Raw genomic sequence first — 16927 nt, forward strand, 5'->3', positions numbered from 1 at the left:
CTTCTTTGCATATGGGTGTATTTGTTCCTTGCCTATCTCCATGCACTTGAAGCAAGCCCCATTTGAGCTGTATATGTAGTTCATTATCGTGTCCGCATTGCTGGGAACAGTGTCAGTCACCTAAAAATGGCTGCATACATATCTGATGCCCTCACAGTGCTCACTGTGGCAGGTTCAGGAGGCCTGCTCTCCCCAGACAATGCCAGGAGCCTCCTCTCACTCCAGTCCCTTCTCCCTTCCAATTACCACTAAACAAAGAAACAGCAGCAGCAAGAGTGGGCAACAGAACTGCCTTCTCTCAGCTAAAATCCGTAAGAAAGCCTAAGTCAAAGATCATCTGATGGATGATCCTGTACTGTGTTAACTGAGCCCAGCAGTTCTCATCCCTGTGCCCCAAGCATCTTATTAAAGGCTGCCAGGTAGCTGTACTCAGTTGCACATTAAAATCACCTGCATTTAAGAATTAGTGGTGCCCCAGAAAGCAGAGGAGTGGCTGCCAGGGCCAGGCGTTGGGGGAAAGGATGACAAAGCGGGCACACAGGAGGTTTTGGAGTGATGCAAATGTTCAGATCTTGACTGTGGAGTTGGCCATATGACTGGATGCCTGTGCTCATGTCAAAACACAGAGAACTGTACTCAAAAGGGGAAATTCTACTATGTGTAAATTGTATCTCAATAAACTTCATTACAATGATATACTAATATCTGGGCCTACCCCAGATGAATTAAATCAGAAAATCAGAGTGTGAGCCATAACATGAACATTATCTGAAAGGTCCCTGGTGAATCTAATGTGCAGGCAGGATGGAGACCAACGAGAGTTTGGCCTTGTGGCAGCAGGACAGTCACATAGAGCAGGGAGCCCAGCACACAAGGAACTGGGGCCAAAGGCCGGCTTTGCTGCCTGCTTTAGATCAAGAACTCAGGGATCCTTTGCTGCCTGCTTTAGATCAAGAACTCTGGGGTCCTCAGGTTCATGAGCCGAGTTCCCCTCTCTCTTTATAATGGCGATGCCATCTCCATTCCCCAAGACTTGAAATAATGAAGTAGTCTTTTTTTATACACGTCAGACACTCTCAACGAGAAGGGTGAAGCATGTTTATTTATAAGGGAAAAGCTCTACATCCCACTCATTTTAAAAAACAATTACAATGAACAGGTTTGTTGTTATTTTTGTACAAAACAAAATAGAGCAAAAAGGCTATGCTCAGGCCAGGTGTGAAAATGCTCAATGAGGCATGAATTGACAACTCTGTCCCAACCAGAGGGTGAGAGGGTCCTTACTAGTCAGCGGGCACAACGATTGTAATGGCCACTCCTTTCTTTCAGATCACCTGGAAGACTCACAGCAGCCAACCTACATGAAAGTCATCTGTAAACCGTATCCCATTAAAATAGTGTGACTGCACACTTCCTGCACTAAGCACTTCACATGTGTTATATACGAATCCTCACAACATTCTAGGTCTGCACTATTATTGCCTTCAGTTAAAAATGAGGCAGTTGTGGCTTTCCCACCATCTCCACATTACCAAATCCGGGGTGCCTGGTAAATCACCATCTCACTCACCCATCACGGTGTCTGAGGTGGTGATCACCCCTCCCCATGTAGACGGCACTCTCTCTCAGCTCTCCCTATGATGGGTGCCTGATTCACTGTTTCCCCCTCCTGTTCTTAATGTCCAAACCTGGAGCTCAATCTGCTGGTCTTTGCTCCAACACCTGTTCTCACTCTCTGGGTGATGAACTCTTACCCAGTCTCCTGGCTCCTCCCTCTTTCTGCAGCGAGATGCGTGGTTCCAACTATCTGCATTCCCATGTCTCACAGACATCTCAAATGTAACATCCAAGCCCGGGTGTTTGTTTTGCTTCCATCCTCAAGTCCTCCCCTTCCCTAGTCTTCCCTTCTTTAATAAAGTATGAATTAGAGAAGTAATGTTAGCAGCCATGTGCTATCATTTGCTGTGGCTGTTGTGGGCTATTTTTTTTTTTTTTTTTAATTTCCACGCTAGGTTTTGCCCATGTTTTGCTTAAAGTGGCTATACAGCTAAGCTCCGGGGTGGAGGTAATATTACTAGGCTGGTATGAAGCTATGAATGCTTTACTAGCATGGTCAATAGAGACTCTTAGAAAGCGTAACTAGTTTTATACACAGATACACACTACCAGTAAATTCTGAATCCAGACCACCTGGAGTAGCAATCAATGACTAAATGCAAGGTGATATTGCAGGTAGAATCCTGGAATACGAAAAGGACATTAGATAAAAACTAAGAATATCTGAATAATGTATGGACTTTAGCAACCATTACTATTACTAATGGTAATAAATATGATACACCACTGTAAGATGTTAATAACAGGAGAAATGGTGCAGGGGACATACGAACTCAGTGTGCTCTCTTTGTGTTTTTCTTGAACTGAACTAAAAAACAAACTTTCACTAAAAATCTTTTAGTGGTATAAGAATCTGAGGACTTGCATTATCTGCTTGCTGCCTGGAACTTATATGGCACGTTATTATCATTTTAAAAAACTTCTCTTTTTCTCCCAAATCACAATAGTTCAAAAACTTTCTAAAAATGCCTTTTTTCCTTTGCTCACTTCTTTTACTCAGCAGCAACTTCTCTTTCCTCTTTTCTCTACTAAATTTTAGTAGAGAGGAAGTAAAAATACCACTTATTTGAACTTGGGAGGAAGAAGAGGTTTTTTTAAAAAAAATATGTATTTATGCAGTGCCACATTCCACAAAGGAATTAAGAGAAAAGGAAAATAGTTAAATACATCTTCCTTTTCCTAGATTCCCTAAAATAGTCTAGGATTATGAAACAGTCTATATTTCTATGATGGAAAGTATCTTTCATGCAATACTTCAGCGTTAACAAAGCATTTCCCCACAGCTTACCACACATATCTAGATAACAACCACTGTGAGGTTTAGAATCAACCCTATCTCATAGGCTCTGAGAGGCGAAGGATAGACTTCCTAGGTACGCAGAGCTGTCTGCTTCCTGCAAATCCCGTGACCGCTCCTCTACCCAGCTGGTCCTGGAGCCCACACTGTCTCATGGGAGGCAGGCTTGAATGGATTAAGCCCACAGAAACAACTTGCCAAAATCTAAATCAATCCTAAGTTTATAATCACCATGTCCACCTTTACCTACACACAATCTTCCTGCTTCCTGAATATAAATAAGCCAAGAAAGAGTCAGTTGATCTTTCACTGTTGCCTATAACAAATATTTTTCTTGACTCCTTTTAAAATTATATAGAATATGTATAACTATCCAGTAATTATTACATACAATTTCAATAGACTAACTCAGGGTCGGCCTCTGAAAGAGAGAAACTGCTTTTCTACACGTATAAGCAAGTCAGAACATCTCAGATGACACTGCCAGAAACATCAAGTATCACTTTTCTCATAAGGAATCCCAAGATATTAGTCCTCAGTAATGAGAAAAAAAGCCCAGGCCTCTGCCCAGTGGCCTTCGTGTAAAAGAACAGTGTAAAAGAACTGACCCACGTGGGGCTACTTTTCAGGCTTTGAGTTGGCCAAAGAAAGGACCCTAGTATGATTTCTTTCTTTAGACCAGCGGCTTACATTTTATATGTTGATATTTTGCAATCATTAGTGAATCAAACAGGAGAATGAGAATGATGAAAACAAAATAAAACAAAAAGAAATCAAAGTATGAGACAAATCAAAGAATGAAGCAAATGTCTGCTGTTAACCTTAATTCTCTGAAACTCATGGAGGGATCAAGGGGAAGGCCACAATGTCTATCTTGCATCAGATTTTCTTAGGTCAAGAAGGGGCATCTTTGAAAGATCAAGGGAGTTTCTGGAGCAAAATAACAGCTAACACAAATTCACCTTCTGATTTTTTTTTAAGGGAACCTGGGAATGCTAAGTGATTTCAGTACAAAGAACAAAGGAGTTTTCAAATCCTTTTCAAGCTTGTGGAAGGCACTGGAAGACACTGGAACAACTCACTATGTGCTTGCTAATGAAATAGAAATTTCCCTTCTATGTTTACAAGCCAGATTCACCAATAAGAAACTTATGATTTAGGATCATAATTTTCCAAATATTATACTTTTTAGAAAGATGTCATAGTTGGTCTTAGGTAGTCACTGTTGTTGCTTATTTAACTTACAAAGGAGAAAGAGAAAGAGCTGAACCAAAATGAATGTGTAGAGGCACAGAGCTATCTATGGCTGGTTTACCTTTCTGTCCCCACCCTATAGCGCTTTGTCCGTAATACATGTTTGTTGAATACAAATGACCTGGCATTTCATTTTATAGGCCAATTTAACGAATAGCTTGTTAAATCAGAAATAGTTCATTAATCGGTGTTCCTTCCTGTCTCAGCCTTTCCTTCTCTCTCTATAGCTGGTGTTTGCTTTAAAACACCTAAGCAAGACAGTTGGGCTGACCACAAAAGTGGGTTCAGGTTCAAAACTGGACAGACATGACACCCTGGCCCCAGTTAAGGCTGGGATCTTACAAGCACATGAGATATGTAAGGGTGGACTAATGACGCTACTCTGGTGTCACCTGCTCCCCATAGAATCAATACATTAACATTCCAGATCTTTCTGAATCAGGAAATTCTGGCTGCAACACAGTTACCACCTCTTTTCCTGACTGGATTGTTGGGCTTATTCTAGTTAAATATCATAAAGCGTAACCATGGCTTGTCACTACAAATGTGTCTGAATTGTGGCTAAACAGGCTGTATATGTATTGGAAAGGCTTTTCTCTAAATAAAGTATATAATTTTTAGTACATAAATGAAGTTATCTTTTTGTCAGCAAGAGATATTTGTGCATTCAGTTGGGCCTATCAGATAAGTATCTCCAGGAAAGAATTCATACAGTACAGACTAGTTTTCTCTTTCCCAATCTTCCTAGTAAAAAAAATTGTGATAGTTATTTTTGAAAAAAGGTATTTTAAAATTTAAAAAACCCTGCTTTCTTTGATTAGAATATGTCAGTACCTTAAATATTTACAATCATGGTTTATCTGAAAAATCATTCCACTCTTATCATAAATCATTGGTTTGCCTTGTAGAACTAAATCTTCACATCTTGAAATTTATAACAAAACAGTATTGATTTAAGCTAGGGTTTCTCAACATCAGTACTATTAGTGTCTGGGGCTGGTTAATTCTTTGTTGAGAGGGAGGCTGTCCTGTGCATTGAAGGGTTTTTAGCAGCATCCCTGGCCTCTCCCCACTGAATGCCAGTAGCACCCCCAAAGTTGTGACAACCAAAAATGTCTCCAGACACTGCCAAATGTGCCCTAGGGCACAAAACCAACACTCACTGAGAGTCACTAATTTACACACTAAAATCTAGCATAAAAATCTATTTTATCAATTACATACTTATAAAATAAATTTCCTTAAATTATAAAAAATAAAGCAACCAGTTGCATTATAGAACTGATTCCAATTCTTTCATAAGACAGCAAATGAAAGAAGATTCCTGTGCATTTGCATAATCATTATGACTATTCTGTGACTTGAAATGCTGAATAAGACTCTGACTCCTTGGTACTAGAGAATGGAAGCCTCTGTTTTGAGATCTGTTCCCCATCCAGCCCACAGGCAACTCTAAAGCGAAAACATGGATGAGAAATTCATCGTTTATTTTATTCATGGCAAATAAACCAAACAAGTAAACAATGTATATTTGAGCGTTCTCATGGAAAGACTTAGCCTGAACACTTATTTAAACACGTTTCATGAGACAATCGTCAGAGTGATTCCTTTAACATTTTCAAGATGTTTTCCTATGTATTACCTCAGCTCAAAATCACATAGCCAATGTCCTTTGAAAGACTTAAAAACAGGGCCTAGGTACCTGCAGTAACCTGTTTGGATAGTTAAAGTTCAGTTGACTCAGAATATCCTGTATTTGCTGAAAGGGCTTGAATTACATTTCTTGATATGGGCAGCTTTTTATCTCTTTCACAGACATGAAAACGGAATGGAAATGGCTATTCCCAATGAGTTTAGAGGAAGTGACGTTATGAGGGAGACCCACTGGGAAAGCAAGCCCTTGCTTTCTTTTCGATTCATAATTTGGTAGAATTTGTAATTATTTAATTTCTTTTTAAGTTGTTTTTTCTGTCTTCCCACTGGAATGGGAAGACCGTGTTTTAAGAGAGACCACCCTGTTATGTTTGTCTTGTTAACGGATAAACATTAAGCGCGTAATGTACCACCTTGGACTCAGGACACAGCTGGCTCTGAGTCGGGTGTGGGGAGAGGGTCACTGCCTGCAGCCTAAGCAGGGACAGTGCCGCTTTGGGACTCCCCAGGCCCTTTCCCCCAAAGGGCCCCTGGTTCAGCTATTGGGCCAGGATTCTTCTCTGATCACATCAGCTCCCAAGGAAAGGCTATTCTGCTGCAGAAAGGATTCTGCTTGGCGACCCTTTGAAACCAATTAAAACTATGTGATGTGCCCAGCTCTCTTCTCCTTTCGTATTTCAGCTTTTCCCTTCCAAAGGAAACCATGGGCAAAAACGTGAAAGGTGCAGAGCTGCTCTGTCCCAAATGTGGCTTCTTCTTGGGAGCCTGCTGTATCCGTCTCTCTAGGACAACTAGATAAACCAGAGGCTCAGGTCAGAAGCCATTTTTGTGTCATATTCGTTCATGGGATTCAAAGAAAGCTGCTCTCTGCAGGCTTTCTTCGGGAGGAGAGGAGTCCGTCACAGATTTCCTATGAAGGTGGAAGACTTCCACAGGCAAATGATATCCAAGTGTTTGAGAGCTGTAAAACTCATTGCTCTTGTTGCCCAGGCTGGAGCGCAATGGCACGATCTCAGCTCACCACAACCTCCGACTCCCAGGTTCAAGCGATTATTCTGCCTCAACCTTCCGAGTAGCTGGGATTACAGGCATGTGCTATCATGCCTGGCTAATTTTTTTTTTTTTTTTTTTTTTTTTTTTGTATTTTTAGTAGAGACAGGGTTTCTCCTTGTTGGTCAGGCTGGTCTCGAACTCCCGACCTCAGGAGATCTGCCTGCCTCAGCCTCTGAAAGTGCTTGGATTATAGGTGTGAGCCACCGCACCCAGCCTATTTTTTTGTTTTTTGAGACAGAGTCTTGCCCTGTTACCCAGGTTAGAGTGCAGTGGTGCAATGTTGGCTCACTGCAAACTCTGCCTCCCAGGCTCAAGCAATTCTGGTGCCCCAGCCTCCCAAGTAGCTGAGACAACACGTCACCACACCCAGCTAATTTTTTGTATTTCTAGTAGAGATGGCGTTTTGCCATGTTTTCCAGGCTGCCCTTGAACTCCTGAGCTCAGGTAATCTGCCCACCCTGGCCTCCCAAAGTGTTGGGATTCCTTGGCCTCCCAAAGTGCTGGGATTACAGGCGTGAGCCACCATGCCTGGCCCCCAGTTCTATTTCTTAATAGTGCAAATCATAGCCTTGAAAGAAAACCAAGAAGTAACTGTTCCTCTGCTATGGTGCACAAGCCTTACAACAACTCTGCAAGGCAGTGCACGCAAGTCTGGGGACCTAAAAAACAGCATGGGGACTATTGTCAATAATATTGTACTGTATGCTGGAAATTTGCTAAGAGGGTAGATTTTAGGTGCTCTTAAAACACACACTCACACACACACACATACACACACACACGGCAACTATGTGAAATAAGCCAAACTGGCTTGACTGTAGAAATCATTTCCCTATGTATATGTATTTCAAACCATCATGTGGTGCACCTTAAATACATACAATTACAGAAAACAAACAAACAAACAAACAAACAAACCCTATTTGATAGATGTAGAAGCCAAGTTCAAAGGTTTTTTTTTTTTTTTTTTTTTAAATCACAACCTTATCTGCACTTCAGTGAAAGACATGTCAAACATTTGTTGCTAATATTTAGTCTGCTCCAACCAAGGTTAATGATCATCCAAGGAGACAATTTAACCACAGAAGGTAATACATATGGAAGGCATCATGGTTTACTCTAAGGGTTTCAGGTAGGATGCCCTGCCATAAATGGTGGTATTTCCCATAAAAATTCTTTCTTTGACATGTTCAGCTTCCTTCTTCTTTGGGTAAATGCGTAGTAATTGTTCTGAGCCATTCTGTGAAACAAATGACTGGATATTGTTTTCTTTCAGAATCGATATAAGTAGCATCAAAACTTTGGAAAGAACTGCAGTGCTAAAAGAAATGAGAAGTGATAAAAACTGAACTGTGTCTACTAGGCCTCTTATGCATGCTGAGTGAGATATGATAATAAGAGCTGTGCAAATGTACACTGGGTCACTTTAGCTCTGAAGAATATTTTACTCAGGAAATAAAGGTTTTAAACTATTCAATAAATGGGCTGCTTCTTTAGTGACTCTTTCTAATTTGGATAATTTTTGGAAGACTAATAAATCTGAACTTGAGTTTGACCAGATGTTAAAAGACTGGCTTAAATTATGAGACAGTATGAATTATTTCACTTTCCAAGTTCTTTCTATGAAATATTAATCACAGAATCTCACTTGCTGAATTCTGAGGATTAAATGTTTCACTTGCTATATTTCCTGAAACCTTGTTTTTATTTACCCTTATACTTAAAGTTTTTTTTTTCTCATTCTGCAAAATTCACATGAACCTTGGAACGCATTTACTAACTACATAAATGGGTGTAACATTGTTCTATAAATTACAACTAGTGAGCTACTTTAAATGAATCCTTTCTTCAAGGAATTTTGCCATTAAAATCTGGCTATATAATTTATGAACCTTAAATGGTTTGTCTTCTGTGCAAGTTTTTATAAAAACTAACTGTCATTAAACAGCAGAGGTTCTCAGACCTTTCATTCCCTTACGATCCATGTTTTTCTTTTCCTTTAGCATCTCTTTTTCTTCCTTTTAATTCTGAGATCTCCAAGATCCTTTCACTTCGCTCAATCCCAGTTGCCTGGGTTCTTGGGGAGCAAGGCTCACACCAGTGAATTTCTGTCTGTTGAGACCCCACAGAAGAGCAGAAGCACCTTTCCCTGCTAGCCCAGCAGTGTTCTCCTCTCATCAGGAGAATATGACTGCCTACTCTAGACAGGCCAAGTTCATCCAATCTCTGCTTTTGTTATCAAGTTATTCCATCAAAGTAGTTCTTCCTGTTGTCATTTGGTAACATTTACTCAAAGCTATTTCATTTCATGCAAAGTCATGTTAGTTTAAAGAACTGCTATCTGCAGTCATCAAGAACAGTGCTTTGTATGTATGAGAGAAATAAAAAACATAAAAAATTCCAACTTTTATATCTATTCTATGAGAGCTCTCATTGAACCCTTAAGGCCCTGTTTTTCAGGCTGCAACCTACCATATCCAATATTTGCCTTCATATCTAAGTCTACTAAGATTCAATGAATCTATACCATGGGATGACTCTGAAAGTTACAGAAGATGCAATTGTTTAATAAGTCTATATAGATCTATGAATGTGATGTTTCACCTGCTACACAGTTCCTTATCCAAATCTCAAACCTCTTGCATAACTCATCTTTCTTGAGAGAGAGGTCGGTGAATGAGGAATCAAAGTAGTCACAGTACCAGTTGGATTTAGCAAAGGCAGCAGAATTATCAGATCAACAGGCAAGAGGTGCAACCTGAATTGCTGCAGGGTAGGGATAAGGTTAGGGACAACCTTAGCCTGGGAGGAAGCCTGAAGGCCCAGCCTCAGTTCAGCACCAAGGAGAGCACCAAACCCCCAGGTCCTGTTTGTCTGAGGCTCCCTAATGATGCAATCTGTCTCTTCCATAAAGAAAGCCTGATAGCAGCGTCTGTGATTTACAGAATGTTGAGCAGATGTCCTGGGGTTGGGTGGGTGTCAGGCAGAAAGAATCTAGTTCCCTGATTTTATATCCTTGAAAGTACTTTTGTCAGAATATTCCTCTAAGAATCTGCATTCATTTCCAGACATGGACAAAACACATTTAAAAAAGTCTTTCTTTAGGTTATTTATTTTGTGAGAAGTTAGTACATATGCACATGGCCAAAAAATCAAAAGACAAAAAGGAAACTCTAACTTCGATCATAGCAACTCCCATGAAAGATTGCCATGTAATTTTGGTTACACCAAGAGAAGTGCCCCACAACTTTGCAGAACATTTTCATTTTGTTAAAACACAAGCGCACACACACACACACACACCACCACCACCACCACCACCACCAACAACAAAAGACTACTGTCTGGTTTCCTAACAGTTCCAAACATTGCTCCTGATTTATCTTCTAGAGTTATATGCAGTAAGTCAAATATCTTTTCACTCGATGATTATTGAAATACTTGAAGAGAGTTCACGTGTTTCCTCTTAAACTTCCCTACTCAAGGCTAATCATACCCCATTTCATCGACTGTTGCTTCCAGACATCATTACCTTCTTCTGGATGTGCTCTTGTGCCACAGAATGATTCCTAATATTCCCGGTATGATCTGAGGCAAGCATATTTATCACAGGACTATTAACTCCCTCCTTGGATCTGGAAACTATATTCTTGTGAGTATAGCTGGATACTGCACTGGTTTTACTTAGCAGTCATTTAATAGCTTAGATTGACAGGGTTGTCAACAAAAATGCTCAAGTCCTTTCACCTTGGGTTATTGATCAAAGTCTCTTCAGTTCTACATGTATGCAATGTGCAACTGATTCTTTAAGTATAGAATTATATCAAGTTAAACAAATCTTGATATTTGTCCCATGGTTTCAGTCTACTAGAACATTAAAAAATCTTTAATTATGAAGTAAGTACTCCTCTTGGCTTGGGGTATCCTGAAAAGTCTGATAGTATAATTTGCATTCCTTTATTCAGATTATGGATTCAAATCTTCAAAAAATACACAGCTAAGGATAGACTCATGCTCCCTCCACGGAAATGATTCTCAGATACCTATAAACATGTCCTTAAACTAAAACCTAGATACTATATTTAGGATACCTGTGTAATTTAATATTTATAACATAAAAAGTTATTTCTGGTAGAAATTAAATTTAGTAAACCTAAAATGGCTCCAAGTATTTGTTACTTTCTCTTTTAATCATCAAAACCTAGTCTTTTCCAAAATCCATTAAAAAATGTCAGTGGCAATAGTTTCAGAATCTACTTTTAAAGACTGTGATGATGAGATTCACTCTCAGCCCCAGTGGCCTACCAGGAAGATGAGAAGATGCGTAAGACATGGCCTGTATTTTCAAAGATCTTGGAAGAATGGGAAATTGGTTATGAGCATAAGAATGGCACTGCAAGAAGAAGGTGATATATGCTATCATAAAGAAGTACACAAAGTTTCAAGGGGCCATTTTGCTTTGGGGTTAGTAATAACAGGTGAAATGTACTAATGTTTTATTAAATATTTTAAGGAAGTCTTGAGAAAAATGTGAAGTTTTTCAGCATTTTGTATAATCACAATGCAAGGTAAATTTAAGAACTTGTGTTTATTCATACTACACTCAATGTATATGAGAGATCTAATTCATGTAGTATTTTAGAGAATCTTTGGGTTTCAAAGTTGGCAGACATTTTATCCAACCCCTTGTAGATAGCATGCATGCCTACAGTAATTCAGAGGATGGCACTACTATGTAGCAATCTCCAGTTTCTGGCACCTCTCCCAACTTCATTGAAAACCTGCTACAAAAATTTCATTTTCCATTGGCTGTAAATGTGAAACAGACAAGCTTCTTTGATTCAAACATCTTTCCAACCATTCATGCACATATTAGCATATGTATTGCATTTCTTGTCCTAGCAGGAATGCTACTGCTCAAAAACAACAGCACTGAGCATATTCCATCACCCAGGGAACAGATTTCTAAGAAGCTTATCATTTAGCTTTGCCACTACATCCACATTTCCCTGTCAGCCATGTCAAAAAGCAGTTGTGACTCGTCCTGCAACATAAACACTGGACATTAAAATGAATGTGTGCACATGGCTTCTGTGACCAGTGGATGCAGATACAGAAATAACAAGAAACAAAGAGCTGAGACATTTATAGTAAAGATACTGCCCAAACTAGAAGCAGCAGAATATACTGTGAAGAACATAGGCTTTAAAGATTTGGGTGAATGCTATCTCTACAACTTAGAAGTCCTGTGTATTTGGGCAGGCTGATTTCCCTTTGTGAACCTCAATTTCTTAATCTTTTGGCAAATGAGACTCTAGCAGGAGACAAACAAAGACTCCTGGGTCCATAATTATGCAAACTTCAGACTTTCAAGTATGTGTGTAAATCTAGAATCAAAGTTGTAGTAGTCAAGATACCTAACCCCTTCCACACTCAACTGCCCAAATATCCTCCCAAGAACCAACGAAATGTGGTCACTTTTTGCAGGACCTGCCCCAATCAGCTTGTGAGTCAATGTTCAAGAGGATGTTAGCTCTAGCCTCCTGTGGGCGGAAATTTCTCATTGGTTTTGCCTCCCTGAATTCTGAGGGTAAAGACCTTCTAGGCAACACATGCTCACCACATCTGTGTTAAGTCTTGGGTCCTGCAGTACCCACAACTGGACCATTGCATCCAGTTGAGTGGTACCAATTCTAGGGGGCACCATCATCCTCACTGTCCATGTCAGCCATGCACCCTGCAGTTGCGCCATCCAGGTACAGTGGGCAGTCACAATCTTTCTAAGGGAGATGTCCTACCTGTAGTCTCGGCTGAAAGGGCAGCCCTAAATTTTCATGTTTTACTCCATATAATTCATTAAGATTTAGCATTCAACTTAACCTTAATTAGGAACCAATTAATCACAAAACATTCAGAAACATTTGATGCTTTAGGAAGAACAAAAGAAATGTAAAGGCAGAATCCTACCCAGAAAGAATTTACAATTTACAATGGTCTGGCTTTCCTCAATAATATTTCAGGAAGATTTCAGTTCTAGTAAAATTTGTTGAGTCGTTCTCACACTTTGGGGGAAAGGCGATTTATAAACACAAGCTATTTTATTGACTATAGATCCCTAGCCAGTTCTTTACAAGGTCGTGTACCCAAGAGCGAAGAAATGCAGTGATTAAAAAGCAACAACAGTTGCAGTTTCTTTTAAGTGACTTTCTTGACAGGGGCACCAGGCAGGGTCAGCTTTTCACATGTCAGTTCACAATGAGATAAATAATTCTTGGAGCACCGTCCTTTAGAATTCCTACTGCAACCTCCTGGCTCAGACCAAGCAGAGCTCCTAGGAACAAGCTTAAACCAGATCATGCTCCATTAGAATGCAGTGTCAGTGACTGTCAGAAAACTGGACAGGATATCCCTACCACAAACTGAGTTTATTTCGTCCATCAATTTTTGAAGAGGAAAAGGATGACATGGAAAATTAAAGAAGCATACTCTTCTCTGGTTCTTTCCAAGCAAACAGATTTGACTTGAAAAGCAGGTTGAAAGGCACCAAGGGCAAGGTCCCTTTGAACACCAAGAGGAAAGGTGCCCTGGCACCAACAGATGGCAACGTCTATCATCCAAATAGCCTATTTCATCCTTGTGTGAGTGTGCATGTGATGGTGGAGAGGGCAGGAGGAGAAATACAATGATATACTCAGGGCAAGAACGGTGGAGTCCAGTGGGGGACTTGGGAGTCAGAGTCCTGAGTTCTGGCTCTTATTTGGTCCCCTTTTAGCTGGGGCATCTGGTGCCAGTTACTGCACCTCTGAATAGGTTCTCTCATCTGTCAAATGGAAATGAAGACAGTATCTTTTTCATAGGATGGCTTCAGTATTAAATAATTACTGTAAAAAGTCTTATAAGAAATGTCCTACACATAAGTACTCAAAAATATATGTATTATATTTTTATTAGGTTAGGTATAATATAGAAAAGATGAGGAAAAGGGTGCTTAACGCATTGTTAAATAAATGAAAACAAACATATAACCAGACAGATGTAAATTCTAATCATTTTGTGGGAAATTATATTACCAATGGCAGGTTTTACCTTATTTTTTCCTTTAATACATTTGGGCTAGACTTTACACCCTGACTCTGATATAACATGCTAAAATCAATGATATTGTGGTACACAGTTGTCATGTGCTTTGAAAAAAAAATTAAGAACCATTTAGGAGTACGTCTAACTTTATAGGATTAAGGAGAATCAAGTATTAGAAGGCTGACTCCCTTAGTGATCTCCAGAAGGCACAACCTGCCCTTTGTGGGGTACATGTGTCCTGCCACCTGTTGCTCTAGGTAGAAAATGGGAAAATGATTTCGAAGTGACATCAAGTTTTCCTTAAGCTATCAGGTTCTCATGAAATAATCTACACAATAGCTTCTTTCATGAGCTTTGTTCTTTACAAGGCCTTCATTACTCCTTCATTCAGATGTCCCCAAGATACAGAAGCTTTATCCAACTCAGGAACACCACCTTAGCCCAACAAATTCAGAGCATCATTGGTAGAGAAGAAACTAGTCTGTCCTTTTCAACGCAGATGTGTGCATACACACACAAGCACATGCCCACCATGAATTGACCTTTGGGTTGATTAGTGAGAACACTTCTCTTCACATTTCCAAGCTTCTTCTAAAAATTGAGTTTAGAGGGGAGTGAGTACTGGCAGTTCAGTTAGTTAATGATCTCTACTTTCAGACCAGAAAACATTTTCTGTTATATTTGTGCATTGCCATAATATTACCAACTTCCTATTGTGTCAACTAACACCATTTGAAAATTCTTATACCATTACTACCATTTAATAAAGAGCAAGGGGTTATCAACCCTAAAGAAGATGGCAGGAACTGGTTACAGAAAAAGGTTATTTCTTCAGTGGCACAAAGAAAAGACAAAGGGCAACTCTACACAGGCACACACGTGTGTTCACAGAGGTAAGTGAATGCACGTACACTCACACACAGTGTACATTATATGACTGGCTACTGAACAGTGAAAACTCCACTCCAGGCTAGCAAGGTCTTCAGTCGAGAGCTCCTTGGACTCTATCAATGCTAAGGTCCCTTCTCCTTCTCACTGTTTTTGATTCTGTGGGCTGGTTTCATACAAATGTTAAGTCATCTTCTCTAGGATGTTTCACTCAGGTCACAGCAACAGAGGTGCACAATTTAAAAAATCCCACTCTCATAGGAGAGGTTTTTTAGCTAGCTTATATTTTCATTGTAAATTTTAAAATTCACTTAAAAAACCTAAAAGGCAAGGGGGGTCATGCACCAACCTCTCTCCTGCTCTCAAGGGCACACCTACGCTGTCCCTTCACTTCCTGCTGCACTGGGGTGGGGGACACGCTAACCAGAAGTGGGCAGAGAAGAGAGTGAGGAAAAGAAGGGAATCTGTCCAGGCTTTCATCAGACTGACTGGAGGTACTGGTGCGAAATGATTTTGTGTCTGCATGAGAGTAAATGCATACCTTCTGAAGGTTCCATCAGGGCTCCATTCCTTCTGTGAGAGTGGGATGTGACCTTTCCTCCAGAGAATCTCAATGCAGGAAGCCCTGGGGATACCCCAGGACCAGGGAAGCCTAGAAGACACTTCTAGGAAACCAACTGTCCCTGATTCTACATGGGCCATATCCTCATCTGAGAGTACTTGGTTAAAGGATTCCTCAAAGATTGTGAAATGTTTCAAAAATCTACAGTTAGCAGTCTGATTTCATCCATACCCCAAACAGGATTTCTCAGAGATTTCTGGAACCCATCATGGGTTTCTTCCTTTCATAGGGACACCCAAGAAATGATCAAGGGGGATGTTGGGGAAGGGTGCATACCCATTAGGCACAATATCGCCATACATGAGGCATCCCATTGGCTCACGATGTCCCACTCGGGCCACCTGAGGCAAGGAAAGGTCTCCCTGTGGTTAGAGTCTCAGATGAGAGTTTCATGCTGGAATATTTTCCAGTGCTCAGTGAACTACCCTGAGATGGTTCTTTTATATTCACTCTGATATATTCCCCATATTGGTGAATATTTTAAATAAACCCAGGGGAGCCAATTCTGATCCACCAGGGAAAATATCACTCCAGTGGGGGCTTTTACAGACAGATGCTCTGTGGAACAGGGTTCCAGCAAGTCACAACCCTTTGCAGTGCTTGTCAAAAATGGAAGATTAAAATTATTTCAAGGCAGGAATGCAAGTTTAGGGCCAATGTATCAGCTTTTTATGGGAACATCATAAAAATCAGATAACTTATCCTTGCTGAAAACTAATATTATGTGTGTCAATCTTCTAGTATAGTGTAGTAGAAACTATTTTATGGACTATTGTTATATTTTTCCTCTTTCATTGTGTGACAGAAGCCATTTCTGTGTTTCACTGCTTTTCAGTATGAACTGCCATCAATAATATCTCACAGAGCCAAAAATGATTCACTATTATGTTAATCATTTGAAATTATTTTTAGCTGGGAAGGAGATTCAGACTTTAATGGCCACTTAAGGAAACGTGGCTTTGAAGTCATGTGCAGGAGGCCCCAGACAGCACAGCTGAATTCTAGGGAGGTTTCTTTTTTCTTTATTATTGTCTTCCTCTCTCAAATGTTCCCACCAGAGACCTCATGGCACCAGAACAATAACGGTAACAATGCCTTTCATTTTCTCATTAGATCCCAATGGCTCCAAATTACCACTCAGAGCTGGAAATGCGAAAAGGGAAAGGAATGATAAATAAATGATTTGCCCAAGGGCAGGCGCAGAACTACACATGGGCCACCTGTTGGCATTTAGTTCTGACAATATCACTTTTAGAGGTTTCTGTGATAGCACCACAGGAAGAGGATGGAAACAAGATACCTGGCAAGGAAATACATGGATTGAGCACCTACTATGGATTAGGCCCTTTGTTAGGGACTTTCATATCTGTGATCACACTGACCTTCATAACAGTCCCATGAGGTAAGAATTATTACCCATGCTTTCATAAAGAGAACTTAAGTAACTTGTCAGGTGTCACAGA

General features: G+C 40.1%; 1 protein-coding gene across 10 annotated transcripts in view; it reads right to left on the bottom strand.

The window, feature by feature from the left end:
• The window catches only part of LOC105497780 (engulfment and cell motility 1), a 574187-nt gene that overhangs the window by 186776 nt on the left and 370484 nt on the right, over window positions 1-16927 (bottom strand). The gene's annotated exons all lie outside the window — the stretch shown is intronic.

This window comes from Macaca nemestrina, chromosome 4 (assembly GCF_043159975.1).
Source record: "Macaca nemestrina isolate mMacNem1 chromosome 4, mMacNem.hap1, whole genome shotgun sequence".
Classification (NCBI taxonomy): domain Eukaryota; kingdom Metazoa; phylum Chordata; class Mammalia; order Primates; family Cercopithecidae; genus Macaca; species Macaca nemestrina.